Below are 26,239 nucleotides of genomic sequence, written 5' to 3'. Positions count from 1 at the left end.
TTAACTTTTAAATTAAAACAGAATTCGAAATGAATGCGGACATTTCCATATGTTCGCATACATTGACGTAATCGTCAATATCACAATTGATTCCTGACTTGTACAGCTAATAAAAAGGCTCAATGTTATATACACTGGTGACATATGCAAAACATTGCAAGGATGAATTCATTGGATTACAGACTAATCATGTGATAAAAATGCATTCTATGATAGGCATTAAAAGAAATTTCCACTTTCGTCGCTCCGTGCATGAATAATGTGTGCATGCGATTAGCGATAAAGCGCACTTTTCATCTGGAACTTGCAGGAGAAGTGTTTTGGATTATTGATGAAATGTACGATGCAAAATTCGGATATATTACTATGTTTGAGCTATATTTGAGCCTTGTTTTAATTTCAGAGAGGATGAAATAAAAAGCCATACTACCTGTGAAGATTTTGAGGTAATATCACTTAAACTTTTATTGCGTGACGAATTGGTTACCGATTGGTTTACACCTGTCAATTTAATGATATATATGTACATTTACATTTTATTATTTATTATCTTACATTAATAATAATAATAATCAAAACAATTCGTATATTGATCGATCATTATCATCATTGATACATATCGTTAACTTCTTTTATTAAACATATGATTTTATCTTAACATTTTAATCACACAGGAATGTATAGATGGTTTGCCACTACTTCCCGAAGATGAAGTGTGTGCCGAGTATGGTGTCACCTTTGACAATATCGAAGAGATGAAATGCGCGTATGTATATTTGAAATGAATCTACCACTTATTTGAAAATGTTAAATACTTTGCATCAATTCCGTAATGTGAAAGATTACAAGGATTATTCTTTTAAATCTTATGCTTGTATCTAGGAATTTTTTTTATAAATCCTACATTTGAATCAGACTCATTTTGTACTCAAAATAAATTAGAATGGTGAAACAATGAAAATATTATGAAGGTTGTTGGTTTACCTAAAAGTGCATATTACTTCAGTAGCTAACGTTATAGTAATAGTTATATATGATATAGTAATTCAAATTGAGAGTAAACAAACTAACTCTGTAATACAATACAATAAACAAAACGTAAAACAGCAAATATTGATTTGTTAAATGCCATATTTATTCTTTATAATTTGTATACTTTGAATGTTTTTACTTTAAAACAATTTTAAAGTTGCCATTTTAATACCTATACGGTTTTTCTTTTCTATAGCAAAATGAAATTTGTTCACGAAGGCGAATGTAATTAATGGAGAACAGATATACCTTCAGTAAGAAGAAATAAATGTCACGGTATGTAATTTTATTTTCATCTACAAGTTTACAAGCAATGTTCGGGACATGATATGTTTGTATTGAACCGATTTCATATATATATCATTTCTATGATGTGATCAGTATGCTATTATATTGATATATTGCATGAAAATGATCGGTATTATATGTGATATAATTTAGATTTTCATTATGTTTATCACATATCTATATAATGACAATAGAAAACAACATTGCCCGCTGTACTTCATTATATCATGCACAAAAGATATGTATATATATATAACTGCTATATTTTTCATAATACAATATGTAATGACATTAAACATCTTGCATGTACATAATTAAATAAAACTCAAGCTCAACCTTTCTGGCCGAATATACGTGATATTTGCTTGCCATGGATTTGATTATGTTCTTTAATTTAAATTATGGTAAAACGAAACATGCAAAGTATTGTTTCTGTCTATGGTCACTTTGTCCCATAATAATTTCTTCATAATACAAAGGTAGCACTAACAGACCCACAAATAACACTAGCTATTGAGATATAATATTTTAAAACATTTTTAATTTCTCATGATTTTGTTGCAGGTATATCAACACAGCAAAACGACAGGAAGGAGTGGTTGATTATCATCCATGCTACATATGGGCGCAATACACGCTCAATCCTGTTTTTCGTAAAAGCTGAATAATATGTAAATCACTTTATGCAGGGCGTACTATCGATACATGTACTGTGATGAATGATAGACTGGTAAAGTCTGACACACATGTATTTTTGAATAGACGCATTTTTTTAAATACTGAAATTGAATCCCGAACTGATAAAATAAATAAAAGATATCTGGTGTGTAGTGTTTTATTGTTAAACTCCTAACCACGATACCGACTGTTTCAGGATATCTAATATATTTTTTTATCTTGGAAGCCATGTGTTAAAATCTTACATACACTCGATGATCTCCTTAATTATGCAGTTATGAAAAATACAAATATACACCACCTCTACTGATCATTAGTCAGATACAGTATCTGTATATTCTTCCTTTTTAGCTCAGCAATTCGTATGTGGTTATGGGAATATACTTATACTTTCACCAAACACCCGATACCAACCTAGAGTAACCGATTCCTAACCTTTCAATAGTTATCTGTGTATTCAACGTGGCGGAAGATCGCTAAATATCCTACGTTCAGAAATTCGTCATGGCTGCGTTTTAGAGTCAACAAGTTCCATACTTCTATCAAAGACTTCTAGGTTTCATCCACTCAACATTGGTAACGATTTAACGATTTGTATTTGAATTTGATCAAACATCTGCCAGAAACACTTATTTTTTGCAATTTGCTAACAGGACGACGGGAGAAGCTAGGACACTATGAGGCTGAGCAGATTTGATACAGAACTATATACATGTATATGTGACTATAAGTATGTCCGAAAAAGAAGCATTGCACATTTAGATTAGATACATGTAGAAAAATGTAGATGTGTGCAGTGAGTGTCAAATAGTTTTGATAGAACTGCATCATATAGCTTGGTCGTCCTTCTTGGACTCGTCAGTAGTTCAGAGAAAAGTGTAGAAATCGAGAATCAAAGTAGGACTTAAGTCTAAACAAATGATGACATATAGCAGGGGCGGTGCTTCAACATCATGATATCAAGATATATATATTTTTGTCGGAAATTGAAATACAACATACAGTAAACTACACGTGCAGAAACCAAACCTGTGTCATGTTCATTAGACATTAAACGTGACAAACAAACACTGGGATTAGAAAAGCTTACCACCATGTATACTCAGGAATGTTACAACCCCAAACAATGTTAACATACTATTTTTATGATTTGAAAAATGCAGCAGTGCTGTTGATATGTGGACGGGTCTAGGATATGGCTCTGTTGATATGTGGACGGGTCTAGGATACGGCCCTGCTGATATGTGGGCATGTGTATAATGATAGCTCTACTGATATGTGGGCATCTGTATTTAGACAGCCATGCTGATATGCCTGCATGTGTAATATTACAGCTCTGCTGATATGTGGGCATGTGTATTAAAACAGCCCTGCTGATATATGTGCATGTGTAATATGATAACTCTGCAAATATGTGGGCATCTGTATAAAGACAGCCCTGCTGATATGTGGGCATATGTATTAAGACAGCTCTGCTGATATCTGGGCATATGTATTAAGACAGCCCTGCTGATATATAAGCAGGAGTATTAAGATAACCCTGCTGATATATGAACATGTGTATTTAGATAACCCTGCTGATATATGCACTTGTATATTAAGACAGTCCTGCTGATATGTGGGCATATGTATTAAGACAGCCCTGCTGGTATGTGGGCATATGTATTAAGAGAGCCCTGCTGATACATGAGCATGTGTATTAAGATAACCCTGCTGATATATGAACATGTGTAATATAAAAATTCTGCTGATATGTGGGCATCTGTATTAAGACAGCCCTGCTGATATGTGTGCATGTGTAATATGACAGCTCTGCTGATATGTGGGCAGGTGTAATATGACAGCTCTGCAGATATATGAGCATGTGTAATATGACATTTCTGCTAATATGTGGACATGTGTATTATGCCAGTTCTGCTGATATGTGGGCATGTGTATTAAGACAGCTCTGTTGATATATGAGCATGTGTAATATGACAGCTCTGCTGATAAGTGGGCGTGTGTAATATGATAACTATGCTGATATGTGGGCATGTGTATACTGACAGCTCTACTGATATATGAGCATGTGTAATATGACAGCTCTGCAGATATATGAGCATGTGTAATATGACATCTCTTCTGATATGTGGGCATGTGTATTAAGACAGCTCTGCTGATATATGCGCATGTGTATAATGACAGCTCTGCTGCTATGTGGGCATGTGTAATGATAACTCTGCTGATATGTGGGCATGTGTATAATGACAGCTCTACTGATATGTTGGCATGTGTATTGATTAAGACAGCTCTGCTGTTATATAAACATGCGTATTATCTTCAGATGTAAATTCAATTGAATTAATGAAAACAAAAACAGTGAATTTTCATTATCATAACTAAACCTCTTTTACTGTCGTTCCCCAAAATGTCAAACATCACTTACAAAAATCAAATTTAACGTCAACATTTGTCAGCAATGTAGCGGCTTCATTCCTTGACGTATTTTTATAAAACTTCACACAAAGATAAAGGACAATATTACCTCTCAGACAAGTTGGAGTTGCATGGTTTTGGGGTTAGGGTCAAGGTCACTGTTGCATTTTTTAGCGAGGCATGAGGGGATTTGTACAGCTTTAACCATACCCGGTATGCTTGTTATCGAGATTGTTGAATAAGATATAACCTACTTATATTCCTTGGTTCAGACTTATTCGGTTCATTACAAATTACTGAATTAAATGATATTGATTTGTTCGATTTTGTTTTACGATAAAGAGAAGAAGTATTTTTGAAAACTAAAACAAAATGATACTCGTAGAAACATAAACGGAGCTCCAAGACTATGGTAGTTGCTTACTATTTCCCTATCCATCCTGCACAATGATTACATTAAGATACAGGAGTATAGAATCTTTGTAACATTAGAGATAGTTACTAGTTGGCATAGTTACATTCAGTCGAAGTGTTTCGTTTGGAAAAATAAAAAAAAGATTAATTTTAAACTATGCATCTGTACAAATGCCTCATTATAACGCCCACGCTGCTGTGTAAGAAGGAGTCAATGTTTGGTGTTTTCCTGACCCAAATAACAAAGTCCTGGAATGTCAGTCAAAATCGACGTGTATATAGCTTGCGCGTAATCTGTTTTTTTTCGTATGATTACGATCCAGGTCACATTACCGGGGGTTAACAATGCAACACCCGTACTTTCAAACCATTGCTCGTCCAATGTGTTTGGATACAGAGAGGAGGACCTCTGGATAATTTATCATGTTATAAAATTCTGAGATACATATACAGGTATATATGGAGAGTAACACACTTCAAATGCATTATTTATCAAGATGAATCATGTATGATATTTATTGCTTGATCATGATAATCAACGAATCAATATAGCCAAAATCGAAACAGGTTTGGCAACCCTGGCTTAAATTGATACTAAGTATATGTACCCACCTGGTGTGAAGACTGTTTTATTTTTTATTCTAAATTTAGTCCCGCTTCCGAGAATTGTTCGTAATACTATTATCTAAATTTAAAACCCTGATAACGCACAATGGAAAATGGGGCCATGTCGATAAGACAGCATGTTTACTTGTACCATATCCTCACACAATACATTGACGAGTATGATTTGCCGTGATATTTTTACAACCTCGAGACAATCTCATACGGTTAATGTATCGCCACTCATGTAATAAAATATCGAAATGAAATAGGGATATTGGAAACACGTATACTCATACAAAAACAATAACGGATACTGACATATGACAGAATCCCTACTTCTTAAAATTTGTCTGGACAGTTTACAGCAAAAATTTAAATGGATAGCAGGTTGTCTAAAAAGCATTTCAATCGCGATTTTCAAAGAAAGAAATGAATAGTGCATCTGTTTTTAGAATTCACCGGCGTGAAACAGAACATACCATAGATAAAATCATATGTCTGTCGGTGTATAATATGTAATGACTTGAACGTGCTCATTACAACAATAACAAAGCATCAATGATTTAATAAGCTGCAGATACTGGTAAACTGATTGATAACCATGTTTATTGTTTAACAACGTGTGGTAAAAAAGAAAACGATGTAAAGGGTGATGAAGGTTAATCACTTTCAAATAGCACAGATTATAAATGTTAATAACTTCCTCCTAGAACTAACGCTAGAAAAAACTATCAATTCAGATCGTAATTTATTTTTCATGGACATAAACCCGTCACTATATCTGAATGTATCCTATGTTCAATCGTTCTGTATTGACACGCCCACACATCAGCATTACGGCTTTCATAGACATGCTCACATATTAGCATTACTGTTTCCCCAGACACGCCCACATAGCAGCATTACTGTCTCCCCAGCCACTTGCATATATCAACATAACTATCTCCCCAGCCAAGCCCACATATCAGCATTACTGCCTTCATAGACATGCTCACATATCAGCAGTGTTGTAATATGAATGAAGGCAAAGCCTTGGAAGAGCACAGCTAATCTAATTATCACTTGTATACGTGTATATATATATGTTTATGTAAGGGTCGAAGAAGTAATATGAACAGTATAATCCAGATAACACTGGATCCTCACATCAATGTATGGAGGATACGAATTACTTGTAATGATTATATGGGGCAAAGAAGTAATTCAAACAGTGTAAACAATAAGGTTTGTTAAATTTTCGAGGCAATCCGCCCCTTTATCAAAACACAAAAAATTACAAATACAATCACATAATATATATAAGAAGTACTGGAAATACAATAAAATACAATAAGAATAATGTTTTAGTAACTGGAGAAACCACAATGAACCCTTCGGCAAACGTGGGCCGAAGGCGGATACTAGCGTGACTGCATCATGTTCAAACACTAGAACGCTATGCGACCAACGGCAGAGATATTTTGAATTCCCCCGCACGTGAAAGTATTCCGAAGAGTTCAAAGACGATTCGTCCCTAAACACTGCTAGTGGAGGACATTGCATTTATATGAAAAATGTTGCATTATCGTCTCTACAGTGATTGATTAAATATCGTGTACAAAGTCTGAAAAACTTTAGAAAAATATGTGTTAGATCATAAGAATTATAGAGAGTGGTGTGAAAAACTGCTACAAATATTTATCAAGACTGAAAATATAAGAAATACGAATGCCGAAGTGTCCCTACAGGACGCTACGGGAAACAGACGATTCGGACCAACTCGGACCAAGATGCTGTTGCATGATGGCGGGAGGCGACTAAATGTGAGTCTCAAAGAGCAACAATGAATAGATGCCCCAAAAAGTACAGCAATTATGAAAAATTTAACAAATTGAATAATTAACTACATGAATAGTCAGATATAATGGTCAGATGGAGAGTATATCCAGAAGACGTCTTTAACGTTCGTTCATACCCCGAGGGTAGCAGGTTTGGAGATTTTTTTTTTTTTTTTTTTTTTTTTTAAGGTACAAGAAATTTTTGTGCCCCAGAACATTTAAAAATTTGGACTGCTGCCAGGGTTGAGGCCCTGGATTCAGTATCCTGACAAGTATATCCTCATACAAGAGGGCTCTCATTCATCACCTTACATTCATTTACACATTTCATTCCTTTATTTTCTTTCATTGTATTACACACATTCATATACTGGATTCATTACTTCCTAAATAATTTCACTCACCATATATACATATTTAATTATTACGTCACTCACTTGATTGCATCTCGCACATTGATTTCGCACATACATACATACATACATACATACATACATACATACATACACACACACACACACACACACACACACACACACACACACCGTATGATATTTGGAAACTTCAATCATGATCACCAGCTGTGAGTCAGTCTTGTTATGGTCTAGCGTGGAAATCCACACTTACCATTACTGACCCACAACCTGTAATCACACTTGATTGACCCATATCACACATACATAATTACATACATACCACACATGTACATACATACATACATACTTATATACATACACTTCATGATAGTTGGATAGGTCAATCATGATCACCAGCTGTGAGCCAGTCGTGTTATGGTCTAGCGTGGAAATCCACACTTACCATTACTGACTCACAACCTGTAATCGCACTTGATTGACTCATATCACACATACATACACAATACATGCACACATACATGTACATACATCATACAATAAACATACGTGTTGAGTATATTCACCAAATATATCACAACTTTCAATCTCCTTTACTTTCGACACCGCTCTAATTTTCACACCAATTATAATCACTTGTGAATCCACGTATTACTTAATACATAATAATATATAAATACACACAGTATATAAATAAATATATATTTAAATGGCATTATTACGTTAGTCTTTTATTATTATTATTATCATTAATGGCATTACTGTTTGTTTAGCTACGTTAGATTGATCGGTGAGAGTGTGTATGTGTGTTTTGGTTCTTTTATCGTGTTGTCGGAGTAGATAGTCTCGCTGGAGTAATTAGTAGTACCCAATATTTGTAAAGTAACTTCCGGTTGTGCTTACCGACATGTGGAGTAGGGTCTGTCAGCCTACATCCCCGCCTGTACAGGTCTCTGTCTGTACCGGAAGGACCCAACTGTACCGGGGTGCATTCGATACAACATGTACTGTGACGTCTATACAGGCTTTTGTTACACATTAAGTGTTATTTACAGACGAATGGCAATATCAGAACTGTTCCTCTCAACATTACATCATTATTATTATTATCATAAATACAGGTACTGGTGTTGACCGGTACAGTCAGGGATGTAAATTAAAGCTGTTTATTATCTTTAATACATGTACCAATGTTGACCAATACAGTCAGGGATGTAAATACAAGCTGTAATATATCTTTAATACATGTACTAAGGAACAACCAACCAATTGAAAAAAAATATTTTTGAAACAGCCCCTGTGTATTCACTATAGGGAACAACCAACCAATTGAAAAAATATATTTTTGAAACAGCCCCTGTGTATTCACTATAGGGAACAACCAACCAATTGAAAAAATATATTTTTGAAAACAGCCCCTGTGTATAGAAAGTTGAGCCAAGGATAAAATGTCTGGCAGCCACTGATTGGCCAGTATGTTATGAAGTGAGAAAATAGATATGTAGCCTGATAGGTAACTATCAATAAGAAATGTTGATATAAATTTCTTAAGTCCGATTGTTTTTTTTCCCAAAAGTTCACGTAATAATAGTAAACAGGTAAACATTTAAGATTTTTGAGAATTTTTACTGCGAAATTCACCTATTTTCAAAATGGCTACCCTGGAGAAAATTTGAGCTGAAGGACCCAACTTTTTTTTTTGATTAGGTGTTATATCAGACCCTAAACTTTTGTTATAAACCATATTGTCATATTGAATTCAAGAATTTGAATGAAATACTCCAAAACGTTAACACTAAAGTCTATGGGAAAACAATTGGTTGGTTGGTCTCTATAAAGAAAAGTTTGAGAAACAACGAGGATCGCTGAGAATCGGGCGACGATCTATGGGATTATAGTGCGTATATTAAATGTGCATAAAACATTTTTTAATGATTTCATTGTTTTCACTTACGATATTATGAACACGAAACATCCAATATGTTCTATCACGGACATACATTTGAAGTTTGTATTCAAATAATCTTTTAACATTAATATATCAATTTCAAGAAACAAACTAATATATCAATAGTATTACAACAAGTATGATAATTCAAATGTAACACCGCTGACAACGTATTCAGTACTGGTCACAAAAATGCATCAAATGTATCTCGGTGCCGTACGGTAAAGAAATATATGTTATCAATAGCAGCAAATGGAATAACTGAATAAATAAATATCAGCGTCAAAAAATAATCGCATATACATTTGTATTACAGAATTTCGGGTAAAATGTGGAGACTCTGCGCAACGGAATTTCATCTGAATGCAATCAATTATCTATTCGCATCTTAAATTTAAAAGATATAAAGATAAAGTTTAGCGTTAAGTACAGGTGTTCAAGATATTTAAAGTGTTGCATAAAAACATGAAACAGTCTCTTCTTGTTTTCTAATCATTCATATTTACCTGTATTGGGAGATAAAACATCTTTAAAAAAAATTATGACCTTTTATAACTGTAAGCCGATGGCTGACTTATATACCCCGCTCCCCCTCCATGCTATTTGCAAAGTACAGTTTTGTAGTATTTTGAATACTTACAAATTCATATTTCATTTTGGATAAATATGAAATCGGCCAAACGACTGAGGGGTATAGCTCTTTATAATGACCTATTACCATAGTAACCATAATTCTACACACGACCCTTTATATTTGTGTGAAGTTTCATTGGAATCGGATCACCAGTTAAGAAGCTGTCCGGACAAGGAAAACCTGTTGAAAATGACCGGCCACCTTGCCAACCGAAATTTTGTAATTTTAACAGCTGCATGCAAATCTACATTCGATCCTTTATATGCGTGTGAGGTTTCATTGGAATCGGCCCATCGGTTTAGGATGAGTTGTCCGGACACGATTATGGGACGACAGACAGACCGACAGGCCGATTCCAGTATACCCCCGGGGTACAATAAACTCAATCTTCTGAGACTGTTTTGTGTTAGACTTGGAGGTAAGCGTTGACGTGCGCCTAGCTAAGATGTTTACGATGAAACTGATTAGTAACATGCACGATACTTTCATCATACCTTCACATGAAAAATGACACACGCAAATAGGCTTGAAATAAGTTGTGCCCCCCTTAATCCGGAGAGGTGATGACTTAACCTTATCGGACATATACTAAAGGTTAGCAAGCCAGGTGTCCTGACAGGTAAAACAATCTCCCTGCACTGGCTAATAAGACAGTTTAGAATTGAAAGATAACTTAATTAAATTTCCACTCGAATTTCGGGTCATTAGTTTACTCTTAGCACTTAACATATCGAACAACTAATATTTACTAACGACCAGAAAAGACACACACACACACGCACATTCGATGATGCGATAAATATGCAGATAATCTTTTCAGCAACTTTACAATTTTATATATACATCTATACATGAATGCAGAGATAATTTTCTAGGGTAACTTGTGTCCAGTCCTTTTGCATTTATCTGGAAATAAAACTTGTTTTAACTAAAGAGTGTTATCTTGACGGCAGGACAGCCATAGTGTCAATGACTATAATTAATTGTTTGATAAATGAGTATTATCGCCTTGAGTCGACCAGCTGTTTCCACAAACTGATCCCGCGTTTGTATACATTTGCTTCGGGAATAGAATTGTGAACAGTAATCTATGATAGACAGTAATGGTCAAGGGATTCGGGAACAAATTTACTGTGCCCTGAGGATTAGATCTACGTTTTGAAGTGTGGTACACCACTATGTGAAGATGTGATTACAGTTTGATAGCTGCATTCTTTGTGATTTGTGTGTTATTGCCATTGAAGTTATTTTTCACATTCTTATACTTCGCATAACAAATGATTTTAATTGGCATGCAAAAATATTTCATAAAGTGTCATCTGGATATTCGGCGGGGGATTTTGAATATCACATTCTACTTTGAGAAAATACTAGCTTTACTTGCACATGTAGTTGGTGCATTATGGACGTTAGCTATAAAGCATGAAAAAGAAATGATTTGGTCCAGAGGAAATGTTTCCCTCATACACAAAGAGATCTATATGCTTTATCAGTATATCAGTATTACTAATACAGAAACAAAGTACATTTTTTCTCGAGTGCGAAGCAAGAGTCATACGGGTGAAACAGATATTACCATTATTTTGCTTGCACTTTTAAAGGAGAAACAATACGACACCTTTTTGAATTGGCCACTTCACGTAGTAATTTACCATTGTATGATGTTAGCTGGTAATAATCGCTAACACAAATTGTAATATATCAAATATTACAGAGAACCCAATATGGACACGCAAAAGATTTTGATGGGAAACCAACTACTTCAACCTTCACTTCGTTCGGGTCCTGACACTAAAATCGGCGAATCTTAAAAGTTATATCATTACAGGGTTTTTCGGCATTGTCGTTTGAGATTGATCATCAATACATACGTATTAAGATCAAATTGTCAACAGTATTTGTTACACAATTATTTATTAACTAATATGGGATACATATTCGTAAACTTAAAAGTCTTTCACAATTAACAGAACGAATGTTACGTCCAAAAATTACCCAATAAATCAACAGTAAATTGACGTGACATCAATCTTAAATATCTAATGGTTGTATATGCCAAATGAGAGGGGTCTAGGATGCATACTTGTGGACACAATATCTTTTTAAATACTTACCTGCATAACTTTAAGGTGTGTAGACGCTGACGCGGAAAAGAGCATTACCCCATTAGTAAGTAGTGACCAATTATCTAAAAACGGACCCTGCTTATATCATTATAACTCTTTACTTAAGGAATGGACTTTGTTCGCTACTTACCATTTCTACCTTCTATGCGTGTTTTTCAATGCACTTCCAAATGTGCACGTAATTTTGATGCTGCTCTGGGTTTATATTTTGAAACTGGACATAGAGGGCAGTGGATGGATAAATAATCTCCGCTACAGCAGTCATTACATCTGGACAATTTTGACTGCAGAGTTCTTAAGGAATCGAATACGTATTGATTCATGCTTTCCCACAGACTTTTGTCAGCAACTGAAATAAACACGTTCTGTAGTTAGTATGTTTGTATTATCAATCATAGGATTAACAGAAAACCATTGAATATTAATAGTATGTATGTAAGATACTGCCATTTTTACTTGCGTATACAGTGATGTAATTTTTCTATCTTTAACCACTTTATGTAAAATATTATGTATGACTACGTATACCAATTCAAACTTTCGACACTGATATCCACTCCATGTACCCGTTTAAAGATGAAACTTATTTTCTCCGATATAACTACAAATCGCAGCCGATAGGTGTACAGGTTTTCCATATAGTGCTGAGATTTCCCCGCAATTCTACAATATGGTACATTAAAAGGCGAACGGCTAGCGCATGGCAACAGATTGAGGTAACCAAACTTTTAGATACTTTGTGAAACTTGCACCACGGAAAACTGACAAAAAGTTGCACTCTCCTCAGAAACAAGACAGATGCAAATATTGATTTACATCCCTGGCCGTACCGGTCAACATTAGTACCTGTGTTAAAGATATATTACAGCTTTAATTTACATCCCTGACTGTACCGGTCAACATTAGTACCTGTATTAATGATAATATACAACTTTAATTTACATCCCTGACTGTACCGGTCAACATCAGTACCTGTGTTAAAGATATATTACAGCTTTAATTTACATCCCTGACTGTACCGGTCAACATTAGTACCTGTATTAATGATAATATACAACTTTAATTTACATCCCTGACTGTACCGGTCAACATCAGTACCCGTATTAAAGATATATGACAGCTTTAATTTACATCCTTGACCGTACCGGTCTGCATTAGTACATGTATTAAAGATATATTACAGCTTGAATTTACATCCCTGACCGTACAGGTCAATATTAGTACCTGTATTTATGATATACTACAACTTTAATTTACATCCCTGACTGTACCGGTCAACATAAGTACCTGTTTTAAAGATATAATACAACTTTAATTTACATCCCTGACCGTACCGGTTAACATCATTACATGTATTAATGATATAATAAAGCTTTAATTTACATCCCTGACTGTACCGGTCACCATAAGTACCTGTATTTCTGATATAATAAAGCTTTAATTTACATCCCTGACTGTACCGGTCACCATTAGTACCTGTATTCATGATATAATAAAGCTTTAATTTTCATCCCCGACCGTACCGGTCACCATTAGTACCTGTATTGATGATATACTACAACTTTAATTTACATCCCTGACTGTACCGGTCAACATGAGTACCTGTATCCATGATGTGATACAACTTTGATTTACATCCCTGACTGTACCGGTCAACATCAGTACCTGTATTTATGATATACTACAACTTTAATTTGCATCCCTGACCGTACATGTCAACATAAGTACCTGTATTCATGATAAAATACAACTTTAATCTACATCCCTGACTGTACCGGTCAACATCAGTACCTGTATTAATGATAAAATACAACTTTAATCTACATCCCTGACTGTACCGGTGAACATCAGTACCTGTATCAATGATAATATACAACTTTAATTTATATCCCTGACTGTACCGGTCAACATCAGTACCTGTATTAATGATATAATACAACTTTAATTTGCATCCCTGACTGTGTCGGTCAGCATTAGTACCTGCATTAATGATAATATACAACTTTAATTTACATCCCTGACTGTACCGGTCAACTTTAGTACCTGTATTTATGATAATATACAACTTTAATATACATCCCTGACTGTACCGGTCAACATAAGTACCTGTATTAATGATAATATACAACTTTAATTTACATCCCTGACCGTATCGGCCGAAATAAGTAGCTGTATTCATGATATAATACAACTTTAATTTACATCCCTGACTGTACCGGTCAACATAAGTACCTGTATTAAAGATACATTACAGCTTTAATTTACATCCCTGACCGTACATGTCAACGTAAGTACCTGTATTAATGATATGATACAGCTTAAATTAACATCCCTGACTGTACCGGTCAACATAAGTACCTGTATTAAAGATATATATTTCAGCTTGAATTTACATCCCTGACTGTACCGGTCAATATTAGTACCTGTTTTTATGATATACTACAACTTTAATTTACATCCCTGACTGTACCGGTCAATATTAGTACCTGTTTTTATGATATACTACAACTTTAATTTACATCCCTGACTGTATCGGTCAGCATTAGTACCTGTATTCATGATATAATACAACTTTGATTAACATCCCTGACCGTACCGGTCAGCATTAGTACATGTATTAAAGATATATTACAGCTTTAATTTACATCCCTGACCGTACCGGTCAACATAAGTACCTGTATTAAAGATATATTACAGCTTGTATTTACATCCCTGACTGTATCGGTCAACATTGGTACCTGTATTTATGATAATATACAACTTTGATTTACATCCCTGACTGTACCGGTCAATATTAGTACCTGTATTAATGATATAATACAACTCTAATTTACATCCCTGACTGTACCGGTCAACATAAGTACCTGTATTAAAGATATATTACAGCTTGAATTTACATCCCTGACTGTACCGGTCAATATTAGTACCTGTTTTTATGATATACTACAGCTTTATTTTACATCCCTGACTGTACCGGTCAATATTAGTACCTGTATTAATGATATAATACAACTTTAATTTATATCCCTGACTGTACCGGTCAACATAAGTACCTGTATTAAAGATATATTACAGCTTGAATTTACATCCCTGACTGTACCGGTCAATATTAGTACCTGTTTTTATGATATACTACAACTTTAATTTACATCCCTGACTGTACCGGTCAATATTAGTACCTGTTTTGATGATATACTACAACTTTTATTTACATCCCTGACAGTACCGGTCAATATTAGTACCTGTATTCATGATATAATACAACTTTGATTAACATCCCTGACCGTACCGGTCAAGTTAGTACCTGTATTAAAGATATATTACAGCTTGTATTTACATCCCTGACCGTACCGGTCAACATTTGTACCTGTATTTATGATATACTACAACTCTGATTTACATCCCTGACTGTACCGGTCAACATAAGTACTTGTATTAATGATAATATACATCTTTAATTTACATCCCTGACCGTACCGGTCGACATACGTAACTTTATTTATGATATAATAAAACTTTAATTTACATCCCTCACTGTACCGGTCAACATCAGTACCTGTATTAAAGATATATTACAGCTTTTATTTACATCCCTGACTGTACCGGTCAACACTAGTACCTGTATTAATGATAATATATAACTTTAATTTACATCCCTGACTGTACCGGTCAATATTAGTACCTGTATTTATGATATACTACAACTTTGATTTACATCCCTGACTGTACCGGTCAACATTAGTACCTGTATTTATGAAATACTATAACTTTGATTGACATCCCTTACCATACTTGTCAACATAAGTACCTGTTATAATAATATGATACAGCTTAAATTTACATCCCTGACCGTACCGGTCAACATTAGTACATGTACGTGTATTAAAGATATATCTTACAGCTTTAATTTACATCCCCGACCGTACCGGTCAATCTTAGTACCTGTATTTATGATATACTACAACTTTAATTTACATCCCTGACTGTAAAGGTCAACATCAGTACTTGTATTGTTGATATAATATAACTTTTATTTACATCCCTGACCGTACCGGTTATGTTTTTCGTAGTGGACATTATACAACGATCGATATCATAACAGGTATGTTATCATTCATTATTTGTACAATTATAGTGCTTGATTACACAAGTCAATCATGATTAGATATTGTCAATGGTTATTTTGAAACTTCCATAACCATTTCTTTATTGAAATCTTGATATTCAAAGTGTTCTTGATGATAGACAGTTTGAACCCTACAGTATCTTTACAAGCATTACAACAGCAACGAACGCGCCGCAGTACAGTTGGGGACTTCCTGTACAGACAGAGACCTGTACAGACGCGGATGTATGCTGACAGGTCCTGATGGACATGTGGCTGTGTATTAAATTGGACATGAAGTAAGTTTTGAGTTAATTATCGTCATTGTACCGATACTATGTAATATAAACTTGCTCTAACTTATCAAATCTAGACTTGTATATTTCCTGGAGGTATATAAAGTATGTTAAATATTGTTCGCGAGTAGTCTAAAAATAGGTTTCAGGTTTCTACCATGGGTCTGTAATTCGCTGTGGATTATGTTTTTTAGGATATGAAAAGCAGAATTAGCAGACGTTTGTTTGTGTTGGTATTTTATTATATTTCGTACTTTCCATATTGTCCATTTGACACAGATAATTATTAAGTTTGTTATTCTGTGCATCTCACTTTCTTTTTCGTTCAATTCACCGGTTATCATCTTTTCTTCATTTAGTAATATTCTGATATCGTGAATTTTGTCGATAATATTGCACTTAACGAGTTGGATTAGTTGTTTAGTGAACGTGCAGTGATAAAAAAGGTGGGTTAGTGTTTCTATTTCATTGTTGCATAGGTGACATTTTCCATCCGAACGGTTCATTAATTGTAGTTTATATTCTGTATATATAATCCTGTGCAAGCACTTCCATTAAAATTCTTTCATTTTTAGTGATATTGGTAATTGCTTTAGTTGTTTCCAAACTTGATCCCAAGAAATTTCTTGTTGTAAATAAATTTCCCATTTCTCTTCTGCTTTTGGTTTAGTATATGGTTGCATGTTTTTTTGCATTGCATATTCATTTAGTTTTTTAACTGGTTGGAACACATCTTTTTTTATACTTACCAAAGCACAAGTTATCATCTAGTATATGTTCTGTATTACGTGACTGTAATAATGTATCTCGCTTTAGTTTTTCGATGAAAGTTCCTATTATTGCCTTTTTCACATTTGAGTATTCAGCAATCCAGTTTTGTTTGTTAGTTAGTATAGCTAGTAACGAGTTGGAGTCTATAAATTTTGTGTTGACTTTGTTCCATATATCCTTTATTTTGTTAATACCACTCTGTGCGAAGGATTGTATCATAAGAGGCCTATTATTTACCTGTAGATGTATGTTGCCCCATAAATTTTGGTCGAGCACATCAGATGTGGTCTGTACTGGCATCTTTGCTTGCATTTTTGCCCAGGCTAGTATGGCAGTTTTGTAGAACTTTGAAAATGTATTCACGTTTATTTCTTTAATGTCAGAGCATTTGCATATGAAGTATTTAGTATTATATTTATTGTCAAGCTGTTGTAGATAGAATCTACCTATCTGGTTCCAACTTTGTGGTTTGGAATGGATAATTCTATATATTGTTTTGATGTATATACTTTCTATAAAAGTTTCTATATTAATCATTCCCATTCCACCTTTCACAATATCATTACAACATACTCTTCTATCCAGTTGGTTATATTTCCCATCCCAAATATATTCCCATATAATTGTATTTATCTCTTTAGCATATTTTGATGGTATTCCTCTGGATTCAATTTCAAATCTAATTACTGAAAGGATTAACGATTTAATTATCAGTGTTTTCCCAGTTATAGTGAGGTTTCTGGTTTTCCAAACTTGCAAGCTATTTTTTATTTTAACTATTTTTTCGCGCCATATTTTATCATCATCAATTATTCTTCCATGGTAAACTCCTAAAGTTTTGACTGCAGTTTTTGACCATTTGATTTTTTTGAAAGAAGGTATTTTATTTTTCCATGCACCAAGGTATATTGCTTCTGTCTTATCATAGTTAATTTTTGATCCTGATGCTTTTTCATAAATAGAGAGTATTTCGAAGGCTTTTATTATGGACTGTTCTGTTCTATTGAATAATTGAGTGTCATCAGCAAACATGTTAAGTTTAGTCTCAATTTGATTTATACCTGGCAATTTAATTCCTTTTATATTTTGATTTGCTCTTATAGCACAGGCTAGAGGTTCTGCCTGAATTATATACAGCATCGGGGCTATTGGGCAACCTTGACGCGCAGATCTTGAAATATTGAAATACGATGATGTAAATCCATTTGTTTGTATGCATGTTTTTGAATCTTTTAGAAGCATTTCTATCCAATCGCAGAAAACTTTACCAAAGTTGAATTCTTTCATAGTTTTTAATATCCACCCCCATTCAATTCTATCGAATGCTTTTTGTTGGTCAAGGAAGATAATACTCCCTTCTTGGTTTTCTGATTCACAATAATCAATGATATCTTAAATTTGGCGGTTGGCATCCATAATGTTCCTTCCAGGTACAAATCCTTTCTGGTCAGTATGGATTAATTTATCAAGTTTTGTTTTGAGTCTATTAGCTAATATTTTGGCTATAATTTTGTAGTCTGTATTGAGTAATGTCAGCGGCCTCCAATTTTTTATATCTTCCCTTTCCCCTTTTTAGCTCACCTGGACCGAAGGTCCGGTGAGCTTATGCCATGGTGCAGCGTCCGTCGTCCGTCGTCCGTCGTCCGGTGTCCGTCGTCCGGTGTCCGTCGTCCGGTGTCCGTCGTCCGTCGTCCGTCGTCCGTCCGTCAACATTTGCTTCAAATCGCTACTAGTCATAAAGTTCTTATTGGATTTTGACCAAATTTGGTCAGAAACATCCTTGGCATAAGGGGATCAGATTTTGCATAAATGGTTACTCTGACCCCCAAGGGGCCTGAGGGGCAGGGCCCAATAGGGGAAATTAAGGCAATTCCTTTAAATCGCTACTAGTCATAAAGTTATGAATGGATTTGAACCCAATTTGGTCAGAAACATCCTTTGGGGAAGGGGAACAGATTTTGCATAAATGGTGACTCTGACCCCCAAGGGGCCAAAGGGGCGGGGCCTAATGGGGAAATAGAGGTAATTCCTTCTAATCGCTACTAGTCATAAAGTTATGAATGGATTTGAACCCAATTTGGTCAGAAACATCCTTCGGGGAAGGGGAACAGATTTTGCATAAATGGTGACTCTGACCCCCAAGGGGCCAAAGGGGCGGGGCCTAATGGGGAAATAGAGGTAATTCCTTCAAATCGCTACTAGTCATAAAGTTATGAATGGATTTGAACCTAATTTGGTCAGAAACATCCTTTGGGGAAGGGGAACAGATTTTGCATAAATGGTTACTCTGACCCCCAAGGGGCCAAAGGGGCGGGGCCCATTAGGGGAAATAGAGGTAATTCTTTCAAATCGCTACTAGTCATAAAGTTATGAATGGATTTGAACCCAATTTAATCAGAAACATCCCTTGGGGAAGGGGAACAGATTTTGCATAAATGGTGACTCTGACCCCCAAGGGGCCTGAGGGGCAGGGCCCAATAGGGGAAATTAAGGCAATTCCTTTAAATCGCTACTAGTTATAAAGTTATGAATGGATTTGGACCCAATTTGGTCAGAAACATTCTTGGGGGAAGGGGAACAGATTTTGCATAAATGGTGCCTCTGACCCCCAAGGGGCCTGAGGGGCGGGGCCCAATAGGGGAAATTGAGGCAATTCCTTTAAATTGCTACTAGTCATAAAGTTATGAATGGATTTGAACCCAATTTGGTCAGAAACATCCTTTGGGGATGGGGAATAGATTTTGCATAAATGGTGACTTTGACCCCCAAGGGGCCAAAGGGGCGGGGCCCCATATGGGAAATAGAGGTAATTCCTTTAAATCACTACTAGTCATAAAGTTATAAATGCATGTTGTAAACTCAGAGAGTCTGGACTTCATTATTTCTTTAAAGCAGTTGGGATCCCCACGCTATAACTAAAATAGCATTGTTTGAGGTTAACAAACAAAAGGAATTGAACATGAACATTATTTTGACATTTGGTCAAATCCAACCAGGTGAGCGATACAGGCCCCATGGGCCTCTTGTTTGAATAATAGTTTGATTGTACCCCTAGTTTGAGATTCAGTAAGTTTGTTATTGTTTAAAATTGTATTTATAAGTTCTATTACTTCATTGTTAATTAGCCACCAATATTTTTTTATAAAATTCTGCACTGATTCCATCTTCTCCAGGAGATTTATTGTTTTTTAACATCAATATTGCTTGTATTATTTCTTCAGTGGACACCGGCCTGTCCATATCATTTTTCTCTTCATCTGTTAGTCTATTTTCAATACAATGTGTTAATTGATTGGCACTGTCTTCATCCCACCCCTCAGTGTTAAAAAGTTTAGAGTAAAATTTAGTCTGTTCATTTAGTATATTCTTTATTCTTGTTTTATAATTACCATCCTTCCCTTTTATCTTAAACCACTGTTTATTTTCTGCATTTGACTTTTCAAGACTGTAGAAGTATTTTGTAGATTTTTCATCTTCAAAGATTTGTGTTCTAGATCTGACCCTAGTTGCACTTGTTCAATTATCATACACCTGTTTAATTCTATTTTTTAGGGAATTTATTTTATCGTTGGTTATGGTGCCCCTGCGAGATGATATTCATGAGTTCATGAATGTTCATGAATCATTCATGAACTTTCAAGAATACTGTAAGTTTTTGATTCATGAAAAAATGTTCATGAATATTCATCAAATACCTCTCATGAACCCTTCATGAACTTTTATGAATAATTTTACAAATTCATTAAGATTCATGATAGTTCATCATATGTGATTATGAACTATTCATGAACTTTCATGCATAGATGATATTCATTAAAATTCATCAAAATGAATGAAATAGTAAGAACAGTTGATAATCAATTTTGAAGAACTTTAATGAATGAGAAAATATGTGATTATGAACTATTCATGAATTTTCATGCATTGATGATATTCATTAAAATTCATCAAAATGAATCAAATAGTAATGAATTTTGAAGAACTTTAATGAATGAGAATTTGACCTTAAAATTGAACATTTTCTTGAATAAAAAAATACCTTACATTTTAAATTGAATAACAAACTTAATATCTAAAAAGTTTTAAATTTAATTCCATGTCTATATTACAATTTTGATGTTGGCTTAAAGAAGAATAAGGAAACAATAAGAAAACTTCAAATTTCCCGCCAAATTTTTCCCGCCCAAAAACTTCTAGCAGGAGAGTTCCAATACATGGCAGCCATGAGGCTTTTCTCACAGAGATGAATAACATGTTATTTTACAAATGAAGGCAAGTATTTATCTTTCATACCTGTTTCATGATCAATACAACACTACCAGGAAATGAAATATTCAACTCTGGAAATATGTCAACCTATTTATAGGTAAGAATTAACTTAAAATCAATCACCATGCATGTGACCTAAATTTACATAGTGCACATAATATTCAAATAGCTTTGGCATTTCTTAAATTGCATTGCCCATTTAACTAAATTGTTCAAACACACATCATATGTGCAATGAGAATTAATGCAATAATGAAAATAAATCACTCTTATCTGAAGAATATTAAAAGGATTTTCCATCCAAATGATTGTGTAAATATGCTTATTTCAGGCAGTTATGAATTTTGAAACAAGTGATGGATCCATTTGAATGCAATTTTTAATGGAAGGACTACAAGGATATTGTCAAACATGCATAGTGATACAGTTCATGACAAACTTTGATGAAATTAAGTGGTAAAATGCATGCAAATTCATTTTCTAAAAAAAAGTTCATAACTCATGAATTTATCATGAATTATCATGAATAGAATAGTTCATGAATATTCATAAAACATGATGATTTTATGAATGAAAATCTTGATTTCAGGATTAATGAATGTTCATGAAATATTTCATTCATGAACATTCATCATAGTTTTAAGTTCATGAATATTCATGAAGGGTTCATGAATGTTCATGAATATTTCATTCGTGAGTATTCATCATAGTTTTAAGTTCATGAATATTCATGAAGGGTTCATGAATGTTCATGAATATTTCATTCATGAGTATTCATCATAGTTTTAAGTTCATGAATATTCATAAAGGGTTCATGAATGTTCATGAATATTTCATTCATGAGTATTCATCATATTTTTAAGTTCATGAATATTCATGAAGGATTCATGAATTATCATGTATGGAAATGTTCATGAACATTCATGAACTATGATGATTTCATGAATCCAAAACTTTTTGATATAATTCATGAATGTTCATGAACATAATTTCAAAAAAATATTCATGAAGTTTTAAGTTCATCAATTTCATGAAAATGTTCATGAACAAATCAAGAATATTCATGAACTAAGTTCATGAATAATTCATGAACTATTCATGAATGTTCATGAATTATTCATAATCGTTTCGCAGGGGTACTATTGTCATTCTGTTCAGAGAGCTTTTCAAGTTCCTTTTCCATCAATTTGAGTTTATTATCTGTTATTTTAAATTTCCTTCCTATTTCCATTGCTAAACTTTTTATTTTTATTTTGGTTAATTCCCACCAGTCACAGATGCTATATTGGTCTTTTTCCATAATCCATTGTGCCCAGCATGCTTGAAGTGTGTTTTTGAATATGTCATCCTCAATAACTTTATTGTTCATTTTCCATGTACCAGGTCCCCTTTCTATTTCTTTTAATCTCAATCTTAATGTTAAACTATTGTGGTCGCTGTATGGGCAGTTTCTTATTTTGATTTCGTTTACCGAAGAGTTCATACTTATTGGTGTAAATACATAATCTATCCTCGATTTAGATCGTCCACGTTCAAACGAGTATTGTTTTGAGTCAAAGTTACGTTTTCGCCATATATCTTCAATTTCATATTTTGTCAAAAACGAGCAAAGTTCTGTATATCCAGTATCATATTTCTTTTGTATCGGGATTCGATCTTTAATACCATCCATTACACAATTGAAATCGCCCATAATGATGTTTCTAGTGTCATGATCATTAACCATATACGTGTTAAGTGATTTAAAGAATAATTTTCTTTCAGTTCCTTTGTTAGGAGAATAAATATTTACCAGGTTATATTTTGTGTTGTCAGATTTTATTATGCATGTTAGTAACCTACCTGTGTTGTCATATTTGTTTACTGAGATATCAATTGGTAGATTATTTTTCCATAGTATAGCTACCCCCCTTGAATCACTGGAGCCATTATTCCAAGTACTGCCACCCTTAGCTATATCTTTCCATTGGTTTTGCCATTTTTTTGTGTCATCTTTCGTGCAGTGTGTTTCTTGTAGACATATTATGTGGTATTTTTGACTGTTTAGCCAATGTAGGAATTTGTCTCTTTTTCTATTGTCTCTCAGACCATTAGCATTTAAACAAGCAATATATAATGTATCGTTTTTGTTCATTGGAATTTGATAAAATAGTATAATAGGGTTTTACTGAACTTATGAATAGTGTTGTTTATTTTAGACAACACATATATACATAGACTAAGAAAAAAATAAACCATAGGAACGATATGTATAATAACTTAATGCAATATTGCGACAATAATTAACAGTCAGTAGAGATAAATACTTATGTACAATGTAGCATCATAGGCAGATACTAATTCTGGTTTTTTGGACGACTACTTGCTTGTCTGTCTTCCGGGGGTTTTTCGCTACTGAGGACTCGTTTTCGGGAAGTCATTGGAGTCGACCATGCATTTACCGTTGTGTGTGGAGCCATGATGAAGTCCTCCATGATTGACCACAGCTTGAGAGCTCCATCGACACTGATATGCATTCCGGATGCATCTGACGAGTCGTACTGGCCACATATCGGTACCCCTTTACGGATGAACGCGTTGGCAGTATCGATATACGACAGTGTTCGCGACTTGTCTAGGACACATAGTTTGGCCATGAAAGAATTTACGGTCACAGCAGTTGCGTTGATCGCTTGGATACTGGGGCTCTTACCCTTTCTTGGTATTACACTACAAAGACCGATTTGTTTTCCCGGAAATGCGTCTTTCACCTTGTCAAGGGTGGTAGAGAATTTGTGTATCCCGAGCCGAGCCCGAGCCGAAGACCCGAGCCCGAGCTTTGGATATTTTCGTTTTTTTCCTTCATTACTGAATGGATTAAAGTGATTTTTTCTACAAAGATTTGATTTCAGGTTTTAAATCAATCCGTGTAAGTGGATTTTCTTAAAATGTATTTTAACGTCCTAAATCGGCGATTTTCATTTTTTAGGGGGAGAATTTGTGTAGCCCGCAATCAAGCGTGACTATTCATGTTTTTTGCTGATTATTTCCGATACATGCTATTATTGAGAAATATTACTAGATACAAACAACAAGTAAATATAGCTGATTCTAAAAATATAAATTTCAACATATATCTAATGTGACTTGGTGTCAAATTTTGACATTTTTGTAACCGCGCCGACGATCAATGAACTCGCCGTGTTTACCGAGCTTTCACCGAGCCCGTGCTAAGGGCAGATAACTCTACCGATCCCGAGCTTTGTAGAACTTTTAGCCATTCTGGTATAAGAATGTTTCCGGGCTCTGCGACGAGGACGCAGTTCTACAAAGAGCCCATATCATTTTAATGATTTTAAATATATTTACCCATCTTTTCATTATTGTTTATCACATTAAAATATTTTTATCAACATATGTACTTTTGTATTTTGTTACGTAGAAAATAATATTTTCATTTGTGGTATAAACCAATTCACTGGTTTACTTTTTATCTGTTACTAAAGCTATTTCTTTTAGTAAAAAACATATTTTCATCAATGCATGATTTTAATACAACTACAGTACTATTTTCTTATTGTATTCTAGTTTGAATTTTCGAACATTTAGTACAATGCCAAACGAAACTGTCTCTTGAAAAATGAAAATCTGACTGATCACAAACACATCTATTGTGAAACCACCTATCGCAACCAGCGTCACAACTTACCATATCATCAAAAACATTAGAAATATGACATCCATCTGACTCACAATCGATAAAAATATCATAAGTTAAGGCTTGAGAAACTTTCTTTTTTCTGTATTTACTAAGTTTTTTCTTTGGAAATTTAGAAAACCTACCATTTGAAATACAATTTACTAGATGCTGTCTCATATAATCTATGTCGAATTCTATTTCTTCACTACCTTTAAACCCATTAAAACAAAAATCTACTAAATTAGCGATGGCAAAAACCCCACAGTCAACCCCATTTGTTTGCTGTTGTATGCTAGGTAAAATTGTTTTTAAGATTTTCCTATTTTCCCCGTATGATGAACTTACCTGCATTTCTAAGGACGCTGACAAATGATCTTTCTGCTTAGTTATACCTATCAAACTATCAAGAATATAAACTTCGTTACCACTTACCTCCTGTACTGATACTACCCAATGGTCCTCACCTGTATGATGGATTTGTGCTGCTGATGCTGTCGTCAGTTTAATTCGTAAAGCATAATCCCACTTACCGTTTCTCAAAACTGGAGCGTAGCCTGTATCTTGCATACCGTTTATATTAGGAAATTGTTTCTTTAAAATGTCCTAACATAACACATAGTATTTCCGCATAATTTTCTATCCTTTAAAATATCATCTTTTTCTTTAAAACTTATTGTACTCTTACCGTTATCCATCCAAATACGTTTTGTTTCTACTGGCTTACAAATTGACGGTCTATCATCTGAAAGATCTTCTAATATATCACTTACCTTTGGTTTGTGTCTTT

General features: G+C 34.3%; 1 long non-coding RNA gene across 1 annotated transcript; it reads left to right on the top strand.

Moving 5' to 3' along the window:
* Positions 1–315: 315 nt before the first annotated feature.
* On the top strand, positions 316–2,146 carry LOC117320669. The gene is made up of 4 exons (XR_004531138.1): positions 316–446; positions 675–766; positions 1,229–1,308; positions 1,885–2,146. It is a non-coding gene; the product is annotated as an uncharacterized LOC117320669 (long non-coding RNA).
* The last annotated feature ends 24,093 nt before the right edge of the window (positions 2,147–26,239 follow it).

This window comes from Pecten maximus, unplaced genomic scaffold, assembly GCF_902652985.1.
Source record: "Pecten maximus unplaced genomic scaffold, xPecMax1.1, whole genome shotgun sequence".
NCBI classification, from domain to species: domain Eukaryota; kingdom Metazoa; phylum Mollusca; class Bivalvia; order Pectinida; family Pectinidae; genus Pecten; species Pecten maximus.
Note: the sequence above shows the minus strand (reverse complement) of the source record. Positions and strands in the feature narration are given on the sequence as shown.